Consider the following 9,348-nt stretch of genomic DNA (forward strand, 5'->3'; position numbering starts at 1 on the left):
AAATCTGGTTAAGTTGCAGGATAAAAAATAAATACACAAAAATCGGTTGCACTTCTGTACACTAACAAAGAAAGATCAGAAAAAGACATTAAAGAAACAACCCATTTACCACCGCATCAGAAAGAAAAAAATACTTAGGAATAAACTTATCTAAGGAGACAAAAGGCCAGTACTCCGAAAACTGTAAGACACCAATGAAAGAAAGCAAAGATGACACAAACTGGTGAAAACATATACCGTGATCTTGGATTCGAATAATCAATCTTGTCAAAATGACTATGCTATCCAAGGCAATCTACAGATTCAATGCATTCTCTATCAAATTACCAATGGCATTATTCATAGAACTAGGACAAATAGTCTTAATATTTGTATGGAGACAAACAGGCAAGGAATCTCGAGAAAGATAAACGGAGTTGGAGGAATCAGGCTCCCTGACTTCAGATTATACTACACAGCTACAGTCATGAAAAGAATATGGCACGAAAACAGAAATTTAGATGAATGGAACATGATAGAAAGCCCAAAACAAATCCACACATTTGTGGTCAATTAATCTATGACAAAGAAGGAAAGACCATACAATGGAGGAAAGACAGTCTGTTCAACAAATAGTGCTGGGAAAACTGGACAGCTGCATGTAAAAAAATGAAATTAAAACATTTTTATATATGAAAATAAACTCAAAATGGATTAGAGACCTACATGTAAGACAGGATACTCTAATACTCTTAGAGTGAAACATAAGCAGAACACTCTGACAAATCGCAGCAATGTCTTTGTCTAGCCATCTCCTCGAGTAATGGAAAAAAAAATTTTTTAAATAAACAATTGGGACCTAATTAAACTCAAAACCTTTTGCAGAGCAAAGGAAATCATAGACAAAACACAAAGACAACCCAAGGAATGGGAGAAAATATTTGCAAATGATGAGACAGACAAAGGATTAGTCTCCAAAATTTACAAACAATTCATGCAGGTTAATATCAAAAAAACCCAAACAATCCAATCACAATGGGCAGAAGACCCAAATAGACATTTCTCCAAAGAAAACACAGAGATGGCCAAAATGCACATGAAAGATGCTCAACATCCATAATAATTAGAGAAATGCAAACCTAAACTCCAATGAGATATGACCTCACACCAGTCACAAGAGCCATCATCAAAAAATATACAAGCAATAAATGCTGGAGAGGGTGTGGAGAAAATGGAACCCTCCTACCCTGTTGGTGGGAATGTAAATTGGTACGGCCACTATGGAGAACACTATGGCAGTTCCTTAAAAATTAAAAGTGAAGCTATCACATGATTCAGCAATCCCTTTTCTGGGAGGGTGGGGGGAGTCAAAAGAGGGAGGGAATACGGGGATGTGTGTGTAAAAACAGATGATTGAACTTGGTGTACCCCCCCAAAAATAATTAATAAATAAATAAATAAAAATTAAAAAAAAATACATGCACCTCAGTGTTCATAGCAGCACTGTTTACAATAGCCAGTCTAGAGAAGCAGCCTAAATGCACATGAGCAGAGGAATGGATAAAGAAGATGTGGTACACATATACATGGACTATTACTCAGCCATTGAAAAAAATGAAATGATGCCATTTGCATCATCACGGATGGAACTAGAGATTGTCATACTGAGTGAAGTAAGTCAGACAGAGACAGATAGCATATAATATTGCTTACATGCAAAATCTAAAAAAATAAAGATACAAATGAACTTACAAAACAGAAATAGACTCAGACTTAGAGAATGAACTTATGGTTAGCAGAGTGAAGCGTTGCGGGGAGGCATAGATTGGAAGTTTGGGATTTACATGTACACACTCCTATATTTAAAATCGATAACCAATAAGGACCTACTGTGTAGCACAGAGAACTCTGCTTAATACTCTGTAATAATCTAAATGGGGAAAGAATTTGAAAAAGAATAGATACATATACATGTATAACTGAATCACGTTGCTGTACACCTGAAACTAACACGTTAATCAACTATGATCCAATATAAAACAAAAATTAAAAAAAAATGACAACCACAAAAAAAATTACAAGCCCATATCGCTAAGAGAACAAATACTATGTGATATCACTTTTATGTACAATGTGAAATATGACACAAATGAAATTATATATGAAAAGGAAACAGTCTCACAGACATAAAGAAGAGACTGGTGTTTGCCAAGGGAGAGGGGAAAAGGAGAGGTGGTCTGGGAGTTTGAGATTAGCAGATGCAATATTATACACAGAATGGATAAAGAACAAAGTCCTACTGTACAGCACAGGGAACTTTGTTCAACAATCTGTGATAAAACATAATGGAAAAGAAAATGAAAAAGAATGGATGGATGGATGGATAGACAGGTATACAACATGACTGAATCACTGTGCCTTACAGCAGAAAGTAACACAATATTGTAAATCAACTATACTTCAATTAAATTAAAAAAACTTTAGAGACAAGTGAAAAGAGAAACACAACATCTCAAAACCTAGCAGACACAGTAAAAGCAGTTCTAAGAGGGAAGTTTTTAGCAATACAACCTAAAAAGAAGAAAAATCTCAAATAAGTAACCTAACATTACACTGAATGTAACTAGAGAACGATGAACAAAGAAAACCCAAAATTAGTAGAAGGAAAGAAATCAAAGATCAGAGCAGAAATAAATGAAATAAAGCCTAAAAAACAAAGAAAAGATCAATGAAACTGAAAGATGGTTCTTTGATAAGATAAACAAGACTGATATACCCTAGCTAGACTTATCACCGAAGGAAGGGAGAAAGCCCAAATCAATAAATGTAGAAATGAAAAAGTAGATTTTACAACTGACATCACAGAAATATTGATACAAAGGAGGAGACTGCAATGAACAAGTATTTGCCATTAAAATTGACAATCTAGAGGAAATGGCAATTTTTTACAAAGATACAATCTCCCAAGACTGAGCCAGGAAGAACTAGAAAATATGAATGAACCAATTACCAGTCCTGAAATTGAATCATTAATTTAAAAACTCCCAAGAAACACAAATCCAGGACCAGATGGCTTCACAGGGGAATTCTAACAAACATACAGTGAAGAGTTAATGCCAAAAAATTGCAGAGGAAGGAACACTTCCGAACTCATTCTATGAGGCCACCATCACCCTGATTCAAAACCAGACAAAGATAGCACACACACACACAAAAAAAAATCACAGGCCCATCACTGATGAACATAGATGTGAAAATTCTCAACACAATAACCAATACAACAATACATTAAAAGGATCATACATCATGATCATGTGTGATTTATCCCAGGGATGGAAGGATTTTCAATATCCACAAATCAATCATTGTGATAGACCACACCAACCAATTGAAGAATAAAAACCATATGATCCTCAATAAAGGCAGGAAAGGGTTCTGATAAAATTCAACATCCATTTATGATAAAAACTCTCCAGTAAGTGGGGGCATGGGGTCAACATACCTCAATGTAATAAAAGTCATATATGACAAACTCACAACTAACATCATACTTAAGGGTGAAAAGCTGAAAGCATTCCCTCTAAGACTGTGAACAAGACAAGGAGGCCCACACCCACCACTTTTATTCAACATAATTTTAGAAGTCCAAGCCACAGCAGAGGAGAAAAAAAATCAAAATTGGAATAGAAGTAGTAAAACTGTCACTGTTTGCGGATGACATGTAGTATACATAAAAAATTCTAAAGAAGCTACCAGAAAACTGCTAGACCTCATCAATGAAATTGGTAACATTGCAGGATACTCAATTAATACAGAAAATCTGTTGCATTTCTATACACAAACAACAAAAGATCTCAAAGAGAAATTCAGGAAACAATCCCATTTACCATCAAATGAAAAACAATAAAATTTCCTAGGAATAAACCTACCTAAGGAGGCAAAAGACCTCTACTTCAAAAACTGTAAGACACTGATGAAAGAAATTGAAACCAAGACACACACAGATGAAAAGACAGACCATAGACTTTGATGGGAATAGTCAACAATGTTAAAATGAGCACACTGCTCAGAGCAATCAATGCAATCCCTATTGAGTGACCAATGGTGTTTTTCACAGACCTAGAACACAAAAAGTTAAATCTGTTGGGAAACACAAAAGACTCTGAATAGCCAAAACAATCTTGGGAAAGATGAGCAGAGCTGGAGGAATCATGCTCCCTGACTTCAGACTGTACTACCAGGCTACCGTAATCAAAACAGTATGGTCTACTAGTCCAAACACTGACATATACATCAATAAAACAGGAGAGAAAGCCCAGAAATGAACTCATGCACCTATGATCAATTAATCTATGACAAAGAAGGAAAGAATATACAGTGGAGAAAAGAGAGTCTCTTCAATAAGTGGTGCTGGGAAAACTGGACAGCTACATGTAAAAGAATGAAAGTAGAACATTCTCTAACACCTTATCCCAAAATAAACTCAAAATTGATTAAAGACCTAAGTTTAAGACTGGGTAGTAAAAAACTCTTAGAGGAAAACCCAAGCAGAATACACTGACATGAATTGCAGCAATAGTTTTCTAGATCTGGCTCCTAGTGTAATGGAAATAAAAACAAAAATAAACAAATGGGACCAAGACAAACTTAAAAGCATTGGCACAGCAAAGGAAACCATAAACCAAAAGGAAAGACAACCTACAGACTGGAAGAAAATATTTTTAAATGAGGCGACCGACAAGACCTAAATTTCCAAAATAATACAACCAGTTCATACAACTCAACAACAAAAAAACAAAATCACCCAATTGAAAACTGGGCAGAATATCTACATAGATATTTCTTCAAAGAAGACATACAGGTGGCCAACAGGCACATGAAAAGATGCTCAATATTGCTGATTATTAGAGAAATGCAAATCAAAACTATAACGAGGTACCACCTCACACCAGTCAGAATGGCCATCATTAAAAAGTCTACAAATAACAAATGCTGGAAGAGGGTGTGGAGAAATGGGAACCCATCTACGCTGTCGGTAGGAATACGAATTGGTGTGGTAGCTTAGGAAAACAGTATAGATGTTCCTCAAAACCTACATATAGAACTAACATATCCAGCAATCCCACTCCTGGGCATATATCCAGACAAAACTAATTAAAAAAATACATGCATTATTCACAATAGCCAAGACATGGAGGCAACCTAAATGTCCATCGACAGATGAATTGCAAAGCAGAAGTGGTACATACATACAATGGAATATTCCTCAGCTGTAAAAAAAGGACGAAATGATGCCATTTGCAGCAGCATGGATGGACTTGGAAATTATCATACTAAGTGAAGTAAGCCAGACAGAGAAAGACAAATGCCATATGATATCACTTATATGTGGAATCTAAAAAAAAAATTGTACAAATAAACTCATTTCTAAAACAGAAATCTACTCCCAGAGTAGAAACAAACATGGTTACCAAAGGGGAAGGGGGTGGGTGAGATAAACTAGGAGTTTGGGATTAACACATAAACTCTACCAGATATAAAATAATTAACCAACAAGGACCTACTGTATAGCACAGGGAACTATACTAAACATTTTGTAATAAACTGTAAGGAAATGGAAGCTGATAGAGAGCACTGAGTCCTAATCACTAGACCACCAGAGATGGTAAGTAAGGGAATGGAATCTGTAAGAATATATACATATAAAATTCATGTATAACTGTGTCACCAGGCTGTACACCTGAAACTAATGTGACATCGAAAATCAACTATACTTCAATTAAAACAGGAACACACAGAATGCACAATGTATAGTGTGAACTCTAAAAAACAAACAAAAAAACAGAAAAAGAAAATAAAAAAGATATTCTAAAATAAACCTTTAGATTAAAATATGACAATGGAGAAGTTATTAACCAACAATCCATATATATGCATATAACCTAACCAAAAGCAGGCAAGTGGACCTATTCATTTCAACTGGAAAAATTTCCCAGAACAGATTCAACAAATGGGTTCTTTCAGTAATGTTCTTAATTGTATCCAGACATCCTGCCATCAAATGTGTGCCTTTGACTTTGATAAGGATCTTCTCATTTAGTAACCTGTTAACATGCAGCAAATATTCCAAGAAAGTTGTTCCCACCTCTTCTGTTAGTTACTCTTGATTGTTTGCGCTCTGCTATTTTCTGTGAAGTTAACATTTCATCTCGGTGCTCATCTTTATTCATCTAAGACTGCATATCAGCTGGATCATGAAACTCCTGTTGGTGTTTTCTCGAGAAAACATTCTTCTTTCTTTCTCCTACAGGTAGAGGTAAGGAGCTTTCCTCTGCTGCTGTCTGCAGAACTGCTCCTGGCCCCCGCACCCCGTCTGTGCTTCAGAGCAGCACTGTGACAAGATTGGCACATGAGGCACATCGACTTTTCTGAAGTTATTCTGATATAAGGAAACAAAACGATTTATAGGAATACAGTATTTCATGAGCAATATATCCTAAATTAAGAGCCCACAATCTGGGACTTCCCTGGCGGTCCAGTGGTTAGGACTCTGAGCTTCCACTGCAGGGGGCCTGGGTCTGATTCCCAATCCCTGGTCAGGGAACTAAGATCCTGCAAGCCGCGTAGAGCAGCCGTAAAAAGAAAGAACCCACAATCTTTCAAAAGTGGGATTCCTAAGCATAGGCACCCCAGCGCAGGCAAAGGGCCTGGGACTCTCCCTACCAGAAACGTAAGCACCATCACACCCAGCCAGCAGGGCATCAAATTAAACTTGATTTTTTTAAATCCAAATATTGCCTGGAAGGGGAAGCCTAGACTTCCTGTCTCCCCTCTGCCACCGAGGTCGAAACCACGATCATCCAACACCCCAAGTCTCCCCACTGCTGCACCTGCCCCATGGTTTTCCATGCATCAGTCAGCATGAACTATTCATCATAGAAATCACATCATTTCACTTTCTCTGCTCAAAATCCTTCCATATCTTCTCATCGCCAATTGAATAAAATCCAAACTCTATCAAGGCCTGAAAAGGCATCTGAATCTCTATCCCATTCGCTGTGCTGCAGCTGCACTGAGGTTCTTTTCTGTTTCCAGAATGCACCTGCCCAAGCCACCTCAGGGATCTCACCTTCTGAGGTAACCTCTTCCCTTTCAGACTTTGCCACAGTCAATTTCTCCCTATCGTTTAGGTGTCAGCTCAAGGTGTCTTTCAAGAAGCCTTCACAGACCACCCTATAGTACGTCACCGCACACCCTCACACTGGCATCCAGACCTCACTAACCACCACTCCCATTTTACTGTCTTTTACTTCTTTAAAGCATATATCACATTCTGGGATTATCTTACAATCTGCCCTGCTCTTTGTGACTCAAGCATGTACATGCCATCAGTAAGTACCTTAGCCTGGGTGTGCCCCAGTCCCAGCCCAGGAGCCGTTACAATCAACTTACCTTGGATGCAGGGGACTTATCTGGGGAGGCGATCAGATGGAATAAGAGTGAGGGACCAGAAAGCCTGCATAGGAAAGGAGGGAAAGACAGTACAGGGTGTTCCCACAGGGAGTCTGCAGTCCCACAAAGACTTTCTGGGCCAGAGAATGCATCCCTGGAATTGCCCACCTGGGGAGCGGAAGAGGGTTTGATCCCTGTCCTGCGATGTCAGCTCCCTCACTCCCTGGCCGTACACGCATAAGGACCAGGCAGATTCTCACAGGCATCCCTCATTTTCACATCAGAGGCGCCCTGGGCAGACAGTGAGAATCAAGTACAGGTGCTGTCGTCTCACCATCACGAAACCTGCCACAGCAGCAGTGACCAAGGAAAAGACAACCAGTGAAGGCAAGAGCGTCCAGGACAGAAGGCTCACCAGAGGACTTTTCTCCCTGCTGAAGCTTCTCTATCCAGAAAGAATCTGAAGACTTGGCTACTGTAGGATGAGTGGTTTTCATTTAAAAAGGGATTTGGATGAATGGAATCCTTCACTGAAAACTGCAGTGTGAGGGCTCAGGAAGGATGGTGACCCATCCAGAGGAAACGTCCTAGAGCAAGAGGACAGGGGAGGGTCTGGAAAGGACAAGGGAAAATGCGTCTTTGCAGTTTTGCCTAAAGCTGGGATGGAGATAAGTTAAGTGCCTGACACAGAGGCAACTGAATACTTTTTGGTAAATGAATGGATGGATGAATTAAATATTGAAAGCTTCTGACAATCAAGTATGCCTGATTAACAATGCCTAAGGGATGCATATTATTGGTTTACATTTCTATTTTTATTATTTACATATATGTCCTCAGCAGCCTGGAATGTACATTGGACTTCCTCTATCATGAGAAAGAAGTACAATCTTTGCATCATTTCCAAGATCTGTGTGTGAATTTCACACTGTAGGCTATCTTCACCGTGCATTTTGAATGGAAATGGAGGAAACTGAGTATGCATGAGACAGTTCTCTATTTTAATGATTGTATGAGTCCTAGATCCAGATAAATAAGATATTTCTATATACCTTGCATTTATCAGGTATTTAAAATGAAGCTAACATTCTGCTCCATGTTTTACCCAGCCTTTCCTGACATTCTTAACCATTAAAACATATTCTTAGTACACTGTGTGTCTCCTTTATAACAGGCTTCACTCTCATAATTAAATATTCTGTCTTTATTTAATGCCTGCATTTCATGCAAAGCTATAAGCTCCCTGAAAGCAGAGGCGATGTCTGCCATTTACATATATTTGCTCAGTATTCCTAGTGGGGGGGTCATGTCATTGCCCCCATTTAGCACTGGAGAAAACTGAGGCCCAGACAGGATAAAGGGGTTTCCCAAAGTCACTGAAAGGGTGGGGTTTTTTTCTAGTTTTTCTGCTCCAGGTCTCATGCTGTCCTCTACTGACTGCAGAGAAATCATCTGAGAAAACACAGAATTGTGTCAAAGAGCTAAAATGTGGGTAAGTTATTTGTTTCATTCTTTATTGACCCTCTCTCCTTGTGGTTCGCTGACAGGGACCTCGGCAGAAACAAACGCCAGGAAAGCCTGCTTCGCGCGCATGTTTCATGCAGCCCCTGGTGAGTGAATGAGCCTGAGATGGAGAAGAGGCGGCCTGAGCACTGAGTCAGCGGCCCGGCGGGGCGGGGGGAAGGGGAGGTGCCAAGAAAGCCCCTCTTCAGCAACAGAGGATGTCTCTTCATGGTGGTCAAGGAGACAGAGAAATGGAAGTACTTACATTCAAATTTGTATTCACTGGGGGCAAAGTCCCAGACATGGTGCTTCAATACATCCCCTATAGATATAATTTTTTTTTTTTTTGTAAATTGCCATCATTACTTCATTAAGCAGCTGTTAACATTATCTCCATTTTTAACAAGATTAGGC

General features: G+C 38.9%; 1 protein-coding gene across 1 annotated transcript in view; it reads left to right on the forward strand.

Annotated features, from left to right (window-relative positions):
• The window catches only part of NEK7 (NIMA related kinase 7), a 166,523-nt gene extending 157,942 nt beyond the window's left edge, over positions 1–8,581 (forward strand). The window contains exon 12 of the mRNA XM_057725476.1: positions 6,290–8,581. The gene's annotated coding sequence lies outside the window, so the exon portion shown is untranslated. The remainder of the gene's footprint in view (positions 1–6,289) is intronic.
• The last annotated feature ends 767 nt before the right edge of the window (positions 8,582–9,348 follow it).

Source organism: Hippopotamus amphibius, chromosome 3 (assembly GCF_030028045.1).
Source record: "Hippopotamus amphibius kiboko isolate mHipAmp2 chromosome 3, mHipAmp2.hap2, whole genome shotgun sequence".
NCBI classification, from domain to species: domain Eukaryota; kingdom Metazoa; phylum Chordata; class Mammalia; order Artiodactyla; family Hippopotamidae; genus Hippopotamus; species Hippopotamus amphibius.